The sequence below is a fragment of the Pelophylax lessonae genome, assembly GCF_965119305.1.
Source record: "Pelophylax lessonae genome assembly, chromosome: 1".
In the NCBI taxonomy this organism is placed as follows: domain Eukaryota; kingdom Metazoa; phylum Chordata; class Amphibia; order Anura; family Ranidae; genus Pelophylax; species Pelophylax lessonae.
In genome coordinates, this window is record NC_138768.1 from 613,518,591 (window position 1) to 613,533,823 (window position 15,233).

A 15,233-nucleotide genomic window follows, 5' to 3' on the forward strand; every position below is an offset into this window, starting at 1 on the left:
TTCAGAAGTATGAGATGAACCCCAACAACTTGGAAAGGTGGATCTCTCTCACACGTACCAACACAGACTATCCCCCAATTTAACTGATCCCCAGAGGTTTTTGATTAAATAGCGGAATAGAAAATATGATCCCAAAAAAGTGTATGTATATCACACGTACACAACCACACTAGGCCCCAATTACTATTGTTTGTACCCCTAAAAGGCTAGGAGTAGGGGGAGTATGGAACAGGCAGCACCCTCAAACCTTCAGAAGTATGAGATGAACCCCAACAACTTGGAAAGGTGGATCTCTCTCACACGTACCAACACAGACTATCCCCCAATTTAACTGATCCCCAAAGGTTTTTGATTAAATAGCGGAATAGAAAATATGATCCCAAAAAAGTGTATGTATATCACACGTACACAACCACACTAGGCCCCAATTACTATTGTTTGTACCCCTAAAAGGCTAGGAGTAGGGGGAGTATGGAACAGGCAGCACCCTCAAACCTTCAGAAGTATGAGATGAACCCCAACAACTTGGAAAGGTGGATCTCTCTCACACGTACCAACACAGACTATCCCCCAATTTAACTGATCCCCAGAGGTTTTTGATTAAATAGCGGAATAGAAAATATGATCCCAAAAAAGTGTATGTATATCACACGTACACAACCACACTAGGCCCCAATTACTATTGTTTGTACCCCTAAAAGGCTAGGAGTAGGGGGAGTATGGAACAGGCAGCACCCTCAAACCTTCAGAAGTATGAGATGAACCCCAACAACTTGGAAAGGTGGATCTCTCTCACACGTACCAACACAGACTATCCCCCAATTTAACTGATCCCCAGAGGTTTTTGATTAAATAGCGGAATAGAAAATATGATCCCAAAAAAGTGTATGTATATCACACGTACACAACCACACTAGGCCCCAATTACTATTGTTTGTACCCCTAAAAGGCTAGGAGTAGGGGGAGTATGGAACAGGCAGCACCCTCAAACCTTCAGAAGTATGAGATGAACCCCAACAACTTGGAAAGGTGGATCTCTCTCACACGTACCAACACAGACTATCCCCCAATTTAACTGATCCCCAGAGGTTTTTGATTAAATAGCGGAATAGAAAATATGATCCCAAAAAAGTGTATGTATATCACACGTACACAACCACACTAGGCCCCAATTACTATTGTTTGTACCCCTTAAAAGCCTAGGAGTAGGGGGGAGTATGGAACAGGCAGCACCCTCAAACCTTCAGAAGTATGAGATGAACCCCAACAACTTGGAAAGGTGGATCTCTCTCACACGTACCAACACAGACTATCCCCCAATTTAACTGATCCCCAAAGGTTTTTGATTAAATAGCGGAATAGAAAATATGATCCCAAAAAAGTGTATGTATATCACACGTACACAACCACACTAGGCCCCAATTACTATTGTTTGTACCCCTAAAAGGCTAGATGAGGAGTAGGGGGAGTATGGAACAGGCAGCACCCTCAAACCTTCAGTATGAGATTGTGTTCACTGTACCCCACAAAGATTGAGTTCACTGCACCCCACAATGATTGTGTTCACTGCACCCCACAAAGATTGTGTTCACTGCACCTCACAAAGATTGTGTTCACTGTACCCCCCAAAGATTGTGTTCACTGCACCCCACAAAGATTCTGTTCACTGTACCCCACAAAGATTGTGTTCACTGCACCCCAAAAAGATTGTGTTCACTGCACCCCAAAAAGGATGTTGTTCACTGCACCCCAAAAAGGATGTTGTTCACTCCACCCCAAAAAGATTGTGTTCACTGCACCCCACAAAGATTGTGTTCACTGCACCCCAAAAAGATTGTGTTCACTGCACCCCAAAAATGATTTTGTTCACTGCACCCCAAAAAGGTTTTTGTTCACTGCACCCCAAAAAGGATGTTGTTCACTCCACCCCAAAAAGATTGTGTTCACTGCACCCCAAAAAGATTGTGTTCACTGCACCCCACAAAGGATTTTGTTCACTGCACCCCAAAAAGATTGTGTTCACTGCACCCCAAAAAGGATGTTGTTCACTGCACCCCAAAAAGGATTTTGTTCACTGCACCCCAAAAAGATTGTGTTCACTGCACCCCACAAAGGATTTTGTTCACTGCACCCCACAAAGATTGTGTTCACTGCACACCAAAAAGGATTGTGTTCACTGCACCCCAAAAAGATTTTGTTCACTGCACCCCAAAAAGATTGTGTTCACTGCAGCCCAAAAAGATTGTGTTCACTGCAGCCCAAAAAGATTGTGTTCACTGCAGCCCAAAAAGATTGTGTTCACTGCAGCCCAAAAAGATTGTGTTCACTGCAGCCCAAAAAGATTGTGTTCACTGCAGCTCACACACAGAAAAATGGATGTGGATCACTGACACCTGCCTATCTCCAATCCCACACCACACAGCAATATCGATTGTAGTTTGTAGAACACAGTTTCCCTAAAATTCAGCAGACTCTGTCCCTAACAGGATTGAGAAGAGATCGTAGATCAGGATTGAGTGCAGATTCACCCCACCCCCCACACAGCAATATCGATTGTAGTTTGTAGAACACAGTTTCCCTAAAATTCAGCAGACTCTGTCCCTAACAGGATTGAGAAGAGATCGTAGATCAGGATTGAGTGCAGATTCACCCCACCCCCCACACAGCAATATCGATTGTAGTTTGTAGAACACAGTTTCCCTAAAATTCAGCAGACTCTGTCCCTAACAGGATTGAGAAGAGATCGTAGATCAGGATTGAGTGCAGATTCACCCCACCCCCCACACAGCAATATCGATTGTAGTTTGTAGAAGACACTGACCCTATATAATTCAGCAGACTCTATCCCTAAAATGCCTACAACTCGCCCTGCCTAAACACTCCGACCTGTCCCTCAATTCTATCCGGACACAAATGGTTTTTTCCTGCCTATCTTTCCCTAATCAGCAGCCAGCACGTTGATGTGTGCTCTGTCCCTGAATCTAAGCAGCATAATGACGCCGCTGCGGCTGCCTCGAACTTATAAAGACTTGGTCACATGCTTCAGACGGCCAATCACAGCTACTGAGACATTTGCAGGCATGGCTGGGATGGCTTAAGGCACACCAGTTAAACGATTGTTGATTGGCTGTTGAAAGCCCGCCATGAAAAGAGCGCCAAAGCATGCAAAACCCGGAAATAAAACGACCGAACACGGATTTTTACCCGAACATACAGTAAAGTGTCCGTGTCCGTGTTCGGGTACAAAAAATCCAATTATTCGGTACGAACACGAATAATACAGTCCGTGTTCGCTCAACACTACTCATAACCAAAGCACATTATGTAGCCTTAGAAGAAAGGGACAGGGGTGTTTTGAACAGTTAGAAGGGAGTGTAAAAAATAGAAGGTTATTTATTGCTAAAAATAACAAATAACAAAGAGAAAGAGAAGTCCGCTAATAATTGCCAGTAATTTAATTGTTTATTCCAGTTTTGAATAGTTTGTAAGTGTTAGAACATTTGTTAGGTGTTTTTTTTTTTTTTTACTGCCTTGTCTGCTGGAGTAATCTAACTCCACTACTTGTCCTAAGGACTATTGTGACTGGGAGACAAATTGAGGGTAATGCATGATTTTACAGCTGTCCCTGAAACATATTTTAACCACTGCCATACCGGGCGATTTCTGGCACTTCACTCCTACATGTAAAAATCTTAATTTTTTTGCTAGAAAATTACTCAGAACCCCCAAACATTATATATATATATATATATATTTTTAGTAGAGACCTTAGGGAATAAAATGGCGGTCATTGCAACTTTTTATGTCACACGGTATTTGCGCAGAAATTTTTCAAACGCGTTTTTTTTGGGGGAAAAAAAACCTGTTTTATAAATTTAAAAAAAAACACCAACGTAAACCCAATTTTTTTGTATAATGTGAAAGATGATGTTACACGGAGTAAATAGATACCTAACATGTCACACTTTAAAATTGCGCACACTTGTGGAATGACGCCAAACTTCAGTACTTAAAAATCTCCGTAGGCAACACTTTAAAAAAATGTATAGGTTACCAGTTTAGAGTTACAGTGGAGATCTTGGGCTAGAATTGTAGCTCTTGATCTAGTGTCCGCGGCAATACCTCACATGTATGGATTGAACGCCGTTTACATATGTGGCCGCGACTTACGCATGCATTCGCTTTTGCATGCGAGCACACGGGGACAGAGGCACTTTAAAAAAAATTTATTGTTTATTTTATTTTTGCACTTTCCCTTTAATTTTTTTTTTGATCACTTTTATTCCTATTACAAGGAATGTAAACATCCCTTGTAATAGGAAAAGTGCTTGACAGCTCCTCTTTATGGAGAGATCTGGGGTCAATAAGATCTCAGATCTCTCCTACAGGCTGGAAAGCCTGAAATTGAAAAAAAAAACACCTCGGCTATCCAACCGAGGTCTGGGCAGTATTGACAACTGCCAGGCCGGGCGTGACGTCATCACATCGCGCCCGGGCCTCCAAAAGTCATAGAGACTGCTGGGGACCATCTGGTTATCGGCAGTCTCTATGGTGTATTTCTACCATTGGCCGATTCCTTCTCCGGCTCGGCGATTGCAAGGTCAAGCCGGTAGAAGCACCGGAGGGCGGCAGGGGGGGGGTGTCCCCTCCCGCTGCCTGTAAGTACAACCAAGCGGCTGAACAGCTGCTCTGATTGTTCTTATGGTGCAGGGAATCGCCAGCTGAAAAAAATATTTTTTGGTCCCCATGTGCAGTGTCTGCATGAGCCTCAAAAAATAAAAAGCAAGCCCTGGTGAGCCAGGTTGCTGCTTCAGACATGGGTTTGACTATGGCACTGCAGAAATATTTGATTACAACCAGGTTAGGTTACCCAAATTTTAGGTAATTTACCACAGTGTTTTTGAGAGAAAGCCCATGATAACACAAAAAAGAATTTACAATCTCAATGTAGATAGTGTCCATGTTGTTCTTTCATAGATCAGATAATGGTAAATAACAGCATAAAGGCTCTGAGAAGTTGTATCTATCAGCAGCTATCTTAGGTATGTATGAAGGGTTTTGATGTCAGCCATGAGTCTATAATATATATGTTAAGCATGCGTAATGTGTAAAAAATAAATAAAACACTTTGGCTGCTAGTTATTCAAATTTAATGCCACAGAAAAGAGTAGATTAAAAAATACTCCAGTGACATTTGTGTTTTGAAAGTGACCTGTAAATAAATAGTTGACCTACCAGTATTCCCATAGGGGTAAACTGAAAATGGAAAGGCTAAGGTCACTTATTAGGCTAAAAGGTTAATTTCAGCTCAAAATTAAAGTTTTTCTTAGTCTGATAGATATCGCTGTTTTAGAGCAGCATAGAGAGGACTTCAGTTTTCACAATTCATTATGCTTTTCTATGTGTATGTTTGCACAGGGAGCATTTTATGACACTCAGCTAAACGGCTTATAAGACCTGCAGCTGAACATGATATTGTCCAGTGAATAAAAAAAAAAAAAACTTCCATCCATGCTTCTGCTTCAGCTCATTGTTTGGATGGAAGGACTGTAATGTATGTTTGCTCTCTGGATTAAGTATTTGAGAAGCCTGTTTTCTACTGGCTTCATAATACTATTTGTAAGACACAGATATGTGTGTAGTGACAGCTCTGCATTGCATAAGATAGTAAGTTTCCCATACTTAGTAACATAATTACATGTAGTAAGAAATGTGATATTTTTTTTTCTGTGTTCTAAGTCTCTAATCTATTTTACATTAAGCAGGGCTAACAATTTAAAGTCTTAAGCTACTAGCCAGGCTTTAAGAGTTACTTGCCACCAGTTGCCCCACCCAACCCCTACCATTCCCCGCCCCCAAGTCCACCTCTAAACACACCCTCGTAAATTATCTTATGAAATAACACTGTAAATGTATTATGTAGAATTGAGTTGCAAAAATAAATATTAACAACAATATTAACGTAAAGCGTATTTTACAGTGAGAAAAAAAACTGGAAAAAAACAAGAAAAAAAGCATCTGAAATGCATCAAAAATGCAGAAATGTATCTGGAATGGATCTGAAGAACTATTTTGTAGTGTGAACAGGGACCAAAATGCAGCCTGTTCCTAAAAAAAAAACAAAAAAAAACAAAAAAAAAAAAGCACAATATCGCACTACAAAAATACAATGTTCACAGTGAAATACATCCATTCCCATTTTGACAGAACGCATGGGAAAAGGCAAAAAGTAGCGCAAGCAACAACTTTCTCACATTGTGCCGCACCAAACTTCATGCTACTACAGTTACCATGCGGCCTTAGTGGTTGTAACTGATGCGCTTTGGGTGCCATTACAAATGAATGGTTCTGCATGCGTCTTTCAAGGGCAGAACATTCACGCGTGGTACAGGAAACCTGCACGGAATGCACTTTTGCCATAACACATTCTAGTGTAAACTGGCCATTAGTAGTATAAAAAATAAAAAAATAAAAATTCCAGTATATATTGTATAGCAAAGTTTGTAGGTGCTTTAACTTTCATGCAAACCAACCAATATACACTTGTTGGGATTTTGTTTTTACTGAAGACATTTAGCAGAATACGTTTTGGCCAAAATGTATGAAGAAATTTGGTTTATTTATTTATTTTTTATTGGATATGTTAATTCAGAAGGTAGAAAATTTTGGGTTGTTTTTTCCAAATTTTTGGTATTTTTTTTCATTTACATAAAAAAAACCCCCAGTGGTGATCAAAAACCAACAAAAGAAAGCTCCCTTAAAAATGTAATTTGGGTACAGCATTGTGTAACCGGGCAATTACCAGTTAGACTAGCAAAGTGCTAAATAGCAAAAAATGGCTTGGTCATAAAGGGGGGAAAGCCATCCGGAGCCATAGGTGATTAATGTACAGACCATATACAGGGGGACGAGGTGAAAGGGTTAATAGACAGGTCATACACAGTGTGAGGATGGGGAAAGGGGTTAATGTGAAGGAAATAGGAGGTAAACACATTAATATACAGGTCAGAGACAGGATAGAGATGAGATGAACAGTTCACATTAACAGGAGAGGAGGAAGTATAAAAGGGTTAAAGAAAATCCCATCATGTACATTTCCCACCTGGAATCTGCTACCCACGATCCCTTCATTTATTCATTATTCATTCATTTTTTTAATTTTTAATTTCTCCTTCCTCCCTCTTCTCCACTGGAGAGGAAGGAAAGGCCATTAGAAGTGTTTACATGTGTGATCCCTATGGTTGAACATTGCAGCAATCACAAGTACAGAGCCACTATGTGCATTTTAATCTAAGCTGTCTAATTAGAGCATGGTTACTTTCAAAGTAAATTTTTCCTTATCTTAATTTATGTGATAAAACAAAGTGATAATTTACATTACAAAAGACACCCTTTCAAGATTCTTTTAGCTTGTTGGTAAACTATTGGAATGGAGCTCACCTTTCACTCCTTTGCAAGGTAATAAATCTATCAAGTTATTACACATGCTCCATTGCCATCATCCTACATAACCCATTCAATGTCAGGTAGAAGTGTCCGCACCCAGTATTTTTGGGGAGAAACACATAGATTAGCAGCATTATTGATTCTGTGGACAGCATATTATATTATCCTTTCATTCTGCTTCCACTGACCAGCTGGATAAGTGCAGCAGCAGATCACCTTGAAGGATGGCACAGGTTCACCCAAGTTCTGGACTCTAAGCATTAAACAGTGTTCACCAGAGCTCCTGATGGTGGAGATGGGTTTTGCTGCATGTAGGTACCAGGTGGGGTCCTCAGAATTGCACTGCCATTAGGTGAGCAGGCTAGGGTCCAGTAGCAGATAGAGCAGGTAGGGATCAAGCAGAAGGATAATCAGTAAACAAGTCAAAGGTTGGCAACATGTGGTAGCCAAAAAATGGACGGGTACAAAAGTGACAAGAGCAAGATATTGGTTGGAGAAAGCACAATAATCTGGCAAACAGGAAGTGTACAGACATGCTTTAAATCAGGAAGGTCGTGGGAGGAGCAAAGAGTTCAAGGTTCACCAAAAATAAGTAACAAGGCAAGAAAATCCAAACAATCAGACAGTGAGCTGCCCAGCTTCCCAGGCGGCTCAGCAAGAAGAGACATGCCAGACATGGAAGAGGTTACAGGTTCAGACCTGGGACCTGACAGTTACTCTTTCAGAATTTTTGAAGATTGACATTTTTTTTTTGATAAGTTTTGGTGTATGTTTATTTGTTGTTAACATACTGCATGCGTGAATATAATGAATTGAGGATTTCAAAAATGGTTGACTTTAAAACTAATTTTGCCTTTTTTCTATTATTTTTTTTATGCATGTATGCTACTTTTATTGATTATCATGATTTTTTTCATAAACAAAATATTCACAATGGAGACAGTTTTAGATATTTCTGACAACTGAAACTGTTGTTTTCTGTTCCATCAGCAGAAAATAGCCTTATTTAGTTCATTGGAGATGGAATAGCTACAGGAAAAGCATAAGTCACACAACAATGCCTCAATCCTGCAGACAGAAAATTTAATTGAAAGTTTTTATTTTTTTTTCATCTTTTTGTCTCTGCTAACACCATAGATGTGTTGCTTTCAGGCTGTTAGCCTACAGACTTATCTGAATATCCCTTGGATTTCCGGATACAGCAATACATGCCATGTATCATTCTATTGCCATATTTTATGGAGACAGTTGCAGATGGGTAAACAATTCTTCTTAAGTTGGGTGCTCTATCTTCATGTCTTTGTCCTGGCTTTGGAAGAATTTACTTCAACTGCTATTAAAAGACAAGGAAGTTACAGAAGAACTTCTCAGAAAAAATGTATTTTCTCTTTATACACCCCCAACTAAGAAATCCTATTATAAGATCTTTAAAAGGTTGCTTCTCTTGAATATAATAGTTTGCTTACCAAACACTGATCTGATAACCAGCACAGCTACGGTAGATGTCATTACTTTCCGTAATCACAGTAAAGATTTTAATACAGTTAGAGTCCAGATGAATTAAGTGACATATTCTTATCAGATTTCTGTAACCACTTCAGTGCCATAGCCTTTCCTACCTTTACTCTGTATAGCCCAAGAGATTTTTTTCATTTTTGGAGATGCTTATTTTTGTACTTTATAACTTTTAGCTTGTGCAGTCTTTTCTAATTAAATACGTTGTATATCTGTTTTTAGTTCAGGTAAGCCTTCTTCTGGTAGCAGATTGTAATATGTGTATTTTTATCCTCTAGGTTTAGTGTAGCCCTCTTTTTACTTCGGGTGACACAGAATGCCCTCTTTGACAGTGTGGAAGACTAACATTCGCTATTTTGACAGACGGGGAGAAAAAAAGGTTGGTCAGCAGTCACTTTAGTGTTTTTAACTTTTATTGCTGATCTTAATTCCACAATTGAAGGCTTGGTTGTGCAGGTTTCGCACAACAATAGCCTTTTGGTATTTGCTGGTACTGTGAAAGCAGGCAGACATATTTATGATTTTTTAAGAACAGTTGCAGTCCTTCTTGAGTTGCAGTGGAGCTCGCTCTAGTAAATCTGTCCGTTTACTCTATTAGAGCAGCCAAAGATTCCTTTTTTGATGGGCGAAGAATTCTTCCTACAATTTCTAGCAGTAGCTTCTACTAAGCTCCTTTGTGACATTATTCACAAAGAATATTATTCATAGCCTTTAGATATCCATTCTAGCAGGCTGCTAAGGTATTGGGCCTCCAGCACATGCCCCAAGTTGGGATAAGGCCCAATCAGAGATCTTAGTAGACATTCTCTCCAGAAAGAAGCCCATGAGGGAAAGAGCACTCTGTAAAAGGTGCTCCAAATATTTATAATCTCCTCAAAATTTTCCTCTGAACAAAGACTACAGGGATTGGCTAGGTCAGACAAATATTTTGACTGTCCTTCCCACACTAATTACTGGAACTTCTTTGAAAGTAACAGGCAGAAGCATTCAACAACCAGCTGAATCCAGAAAATGTAAAAAGAGAGCTTAGGCTGATTATAGCATAGTTTCAAAAGCCACTAAAATTAAAATAAACCTATAGTCATAGCATATACTTTCATTTTCCTGACAGACTCCATGGCAGCATACATATGGGTTAACCCCGCCTCCTCCCCAATCCCATAGGACCTCACTCCCATTTCCTTTTTTGTCCTCCTCATAGGACCCTGTATGTTTTGAATCATACCTTTGCCCAGGTGATCACGTCTGTGGCCAAGACCTGGTGGTTCAGCGTGTGAGCCATTCTCGGACGCTGGTGAGGAGATGTAGATGGAGAGGAGATGTGTCCCTTGTTAGTTCCAGCAGTCCCCAGTTATCAGTGGGGTGGAAATGGGCATATGAATGTGGTGCCAATGAAGAGCTAAGGCCCTGCCATTGGTGGACAAGCAGAAGTTTGGCTGGATAGCCCTATTAGCGGGTAGCCATGGAATTCCCAGGATTGATTCCGCACCAGGGCATATGGATGGAGTGCCAATGAAGAGCTAAGTGGATGTTTCCCAAATGGGATCTCCCTCTTGTTCTCGATTCGCTCTCAGGAATTGGAGAAGAGTGTGCTAGGTCTTTCTCCGTTAAAGATCTCCCTATCAAGTTTGCTTTTCACATGGCTGTCACAATGGCATAAAAAGCCTCAGAAATCTAAGCATCGGTCATGGAGAGCCTTCCCTAACCTTTCCAGATAGAGCGGTGCTGTTACCTATGCTTTACTCAAATCCCAAGGTAACATCAGTCTTTCATGGGAACCAACAAATTGTTCTGGCAACCTTTAGTGTGCCTGAGAGTACTAACATGCATCCTTTAAACGTGGAAGAGGTCGCGCTGTGGCTTAGTTGGTTAAAACACATGTCCAGTAAACAGGGGATCATGAATTTGACTCTCAGCAGGGCCTTTATTTGGTTCTAGGAATTGCTCAGATACTGTGAAGTTATGTCTACAAGCTACAGATTCCTTCAGGCTTTCAGAATGCCTGTTCATTCTTTTTGCTGGAAAGAACAAAGGGAAACATGCCTCAACCAGGAGGATCGGGGCATATATTGTCCAGGCCATCCAACAGGCTCACAGAGCTAATGGCTTGCCTCCTTTGGAGGCAGTGACAGCTCACTTGACCAAAAGTGTGTCTACATCTTGGGTGACTTTGCTGCATGTGGCTCCCAATGTAATCTGTAGAGCGACCTCGTGGTCATCGATCAACACATTTTTTGGCTCATAATTGAGTACAGTCTGCATCTTTATCCTCTATTCATTTTGGTTTAAAGGTTCTGTCTGTTGACAGTACAAATTAGAACCTTTGGTTCAGCATTGCCCAGCCATGGTGTCTATGGCTAGTTATTTCCTGTACGTATGCTGCCATGGAGTCTGTCAAGAAAACTTCCTATCAAATACCATAATTTAACTTTCCTGGACTCCATGGCAGCAGGAGTTCCCTCCCAGTGTCATGAGTAGGGTAGTTACATAGGCTAGTTGCGGACTCTGGTTTTGAGTAAAAATGTATGGGAGTGGGGTCCTATGGGATTGGAGAGGCGGCAGGGGTTAACTCATACATATGTTGCCATGGCGTCCATCAGAAAAGGAACAAACAGTAAGTATTTGATAGGAAATTTTCAGTTTTATAACATCAACATTATAATATCAGTACAATCAATAGTTATTTTTGACAATACAATATCCACTTGCCGACTGCCCCATGCAGATTTACGGGGGAAAGGCGGCTCGACTGCGCATAATCACGTAGATCTACGTGATTATGTGCACACGGTTTCGGACGGCGTGCACGCGCCACCTAAGCCGCGCTCCCGCTGTGATTAAAAACAGCAAAGGCAGACCGCAGGAGGATCTTGATCTCCCCTGGCCTCCCATCTCTTTGGCTAGAATGACAGAAGAGCAGCCTGCTTATATAAACAAAGCAGGCGGCTTTTCTGTCAGAGAGGCAGGGAAAGATTGTGTGATTCAGCTAAGCTATCTAGCTGAATCACCGATCTCTCTCTGCCTCTGTCCAACCCATCCCCCCAAACAGTCAGTGAGCACTATTAGGCATACACTTAACCCTTTGATCACCTCCCACTGTTAACCCCTTCCCTGCCAGTGTAATTTATACAGTAACAGTGCATATTATTTTGCACTGTTTACTGTATTAATGTTACTGGTCACCAAAAAGTGTAAAAAATCTCAGTTAGGGGTCCAATCTGTCCGCCTCAATGTCGTCGTCCCGCTAAAAATTGCTGATCGCCGCCATTACTAATAAAAATAAAAAGTCCAAAAATCTATTCCGTAGTTTGTAAATGCTATAACTTTTGTGCAAACCAATTAAAATAGGCTTTTTGGGATTTTTTACCAAGAATATGTAGCAGAATACATATTGGGCTAAACTGATAAAAAAAAATTAGTTTTTTAAACAATTTACATAAGGAATGTTTTATAGCAGAAAGTAAAAAATATTGTGTTTTTTTTCTTCAAAATTGTCGCTTTTTTTTGTTTATGGGGCAAAATCTAAAAACCTACACTGCTTTACACTGCTCAAAAAAATTACCCTACACATACTTGTATGCATGCCTGACAATGTTGGGGCATGCTCCTAATGAAATGAAGGACGGTGTCCTGGGGTAGTTCCTCCCAGATCTGGACCAGGGCATCACTGAGACCCTGAACAGATTGAGGTATAACCTGGCAGCATCAGATGGACCCAGAGGTGTTCTATTGGATTTAGGTCAGGCAAGCGTGGAGCCATTCAATGGGATCAATACCTTCATCCTCCAGGAACTGGCTGCATACTCTCGCCACATGAGGTTGGGCATTGTCGTGCACCAGGACGAACCCAGGACCCACTACACCAGCGTAGGGTCTTACAATGGGTCCAAGGATTTTATCCCGATACCTAATGGCAGTCAGGCTGCCATTGTCTAGACTGTAGAGGTCTGTGTGTCCCTCCATGGATATGCCTCCCCAGACCATCTCTGATCCACCACCAAATCAGTCATGCTGAACGATGTTACAGGCAGCATACGTAACATTCTCCACAGCTTCTCCAGACCCATTTATATCTGTCCAACGTGCTCAGGGGGAATCTGCTCTCATCTGTAAAAATCACAGGGCACCAGTGGAAGACTTGTCAATTCTGGTGTTTAATGGCAAATGGAAATCGAGTTTCATGGTGCCGGGCAGTGAGCACAGGGCCCATTAGAGGACGTTGGGCCCTCGGGACACTTTTTTTTTGATTTTTTGGTCAGAGACATTCACACCAGTGGCCTGCTTGAGATCATTTTTTAGGGCTCTGGCAGTGCTCATCTTGTTCCTCCTTGCACAAAGGAGCAGATACCAGTCATGCTGATGGGTTAAGGATCTTCTACGGCCCTGTCCAGCTCTCCTAGAGTAAGTGCCTGTCTCCTGGAATCTCCTCCATGCTCTTGAGACTGTGCTGGGAGACACAGCAAACCTTCTGGCAATGGCACGTGTTGACGTGCCATCCTTGAGGATTTGGACTTCCTGTGTAACCTCTATAGGGTCCAGGTATCGCTTTATGCTACCAGTAGTGATACTGACCCTAGCCAAATGGAAAACTAGTAAAGAACAGTCAGAAAAGATGAGTAGGGGGAAAAAATGTCAGTGGCCTCGACCTGTAAAACCATTCCTGTTTTGGAGGTCGTCTCATTGTTGCCAATCTAGTGCCCCTGTTGTTAATTTCATTAACACCAAAGCAGTTGAAACTGATTAACAACCCCCCCTACTTAACTGACCAGATCAATATCCCAGGAATGTAACTGACTTAATGCTATTAAAAAGTGCTCCTTTATTTTTTTGAGCAGTGTACCTAAACCTCTACTTTGAGTAATGCCAAAAGCAATATAACAGTTTATAATCGTTAAGATTGTTCGGGTTAATAGGAATGGACTAGAAGTAGTTGACATACAGTATAGAAATGATTTGATTTTATATTTTGACCATAGATACACTATAAGAAAGAACACAAGAAGATGTATCAGCCTTGTGCATTACCTAAGGTACCAATATTTCAAATATATATAAACAATACTATATACTTACTGACCCAGTTGGGTATTGGGCTTAGGTACATAAAGTGAAATTAATTTCAGCAAGAGACTAAAGCCACAACTCTAGGTGAGCACCAGTGACATTAAAATCAGAACCAGATGTGATGTGTTTTGAGGGGTTTAACCTCTTCTTCAGAGAGTTTATTTTGCTTAGGTCAAGGTCACCCAGCGCCCAGGGCAAAGATGGCAAACTGCACCCCCCCATGTGTACAGTTCACACCTCAGTCTCAGAGTGGCACTCACTGGCAATAAAGGTGGCTGCTTCATCTTTCCCTCTCTAGTCATGTGAAATGTCACATGACAAGGAGAGACGGGGGATGGGCAGTCTGCCATCACTCCCCAGCAGCACCCACTGAGATTGAGGCGTGTTCTCAGTGGGTGCCCTCTCTCTCCTGTCCACATTCGGCTGCTTTTGGAAGAAGGCGAGAGCAAACTCCTACCTCCAGCAGCTTTCAAGGTGCCTGCTCCTTCTGATGTAAGTTACCCTGCTCTCACTTTTCTCAGAAAGGGCATTGGTAGGAGTGTGAAAGACCTGGGAAACATTGAGTGATGTAATGTGGTGTGCGTAGTGTGGTAGGCGTGGACAAATTGCTGAAACAGTGGGAAGGGTTTAAAGGTGTATGGTTAAATAAAATCTGCACCTACTCTACTCTAGGTCATGAATGCCTAACACACGGTGCAAGGGTCAGGAGTAATGTGGAGATATCAGACTACCACTCTAAAAAAATAATAACTGAATCAACTTACAATGCAGGGATCCTTTAAACCCAACCATACTCACCTGCTCTTCAGTGCTGTAATGTCCCAGAGCTCCCAGTTGGCTACTGACACCTTTTAGCTGGTTTTGGCTGATCTTTGAGATGATGCCCATCCTGAGCATGTGCAGGAGTTTATTCATCGTGACATTGCCAAAAGGCCATATTCATACAGGGTGTAAAACAGTATACACTAATACGAGGGCTATGTTTGCATGGGGATGTACAGGTGTTCCCGTGCATCCCCATGCAAACAGTCCCACTGATGTCTGCTGGTACACTGTGGCTGCACAGATGCAGCTACTGCTCCTAATTTGACAAAGGTGCAGGTGTGCTGCTAGGATGCAGACAGTAGTATGCCTGTATGAATGAGGCATAACAGCGATATAAAAATCACAGTGCAAAAAAATCAAAGACTTTTTTGCCCAGCACTAAA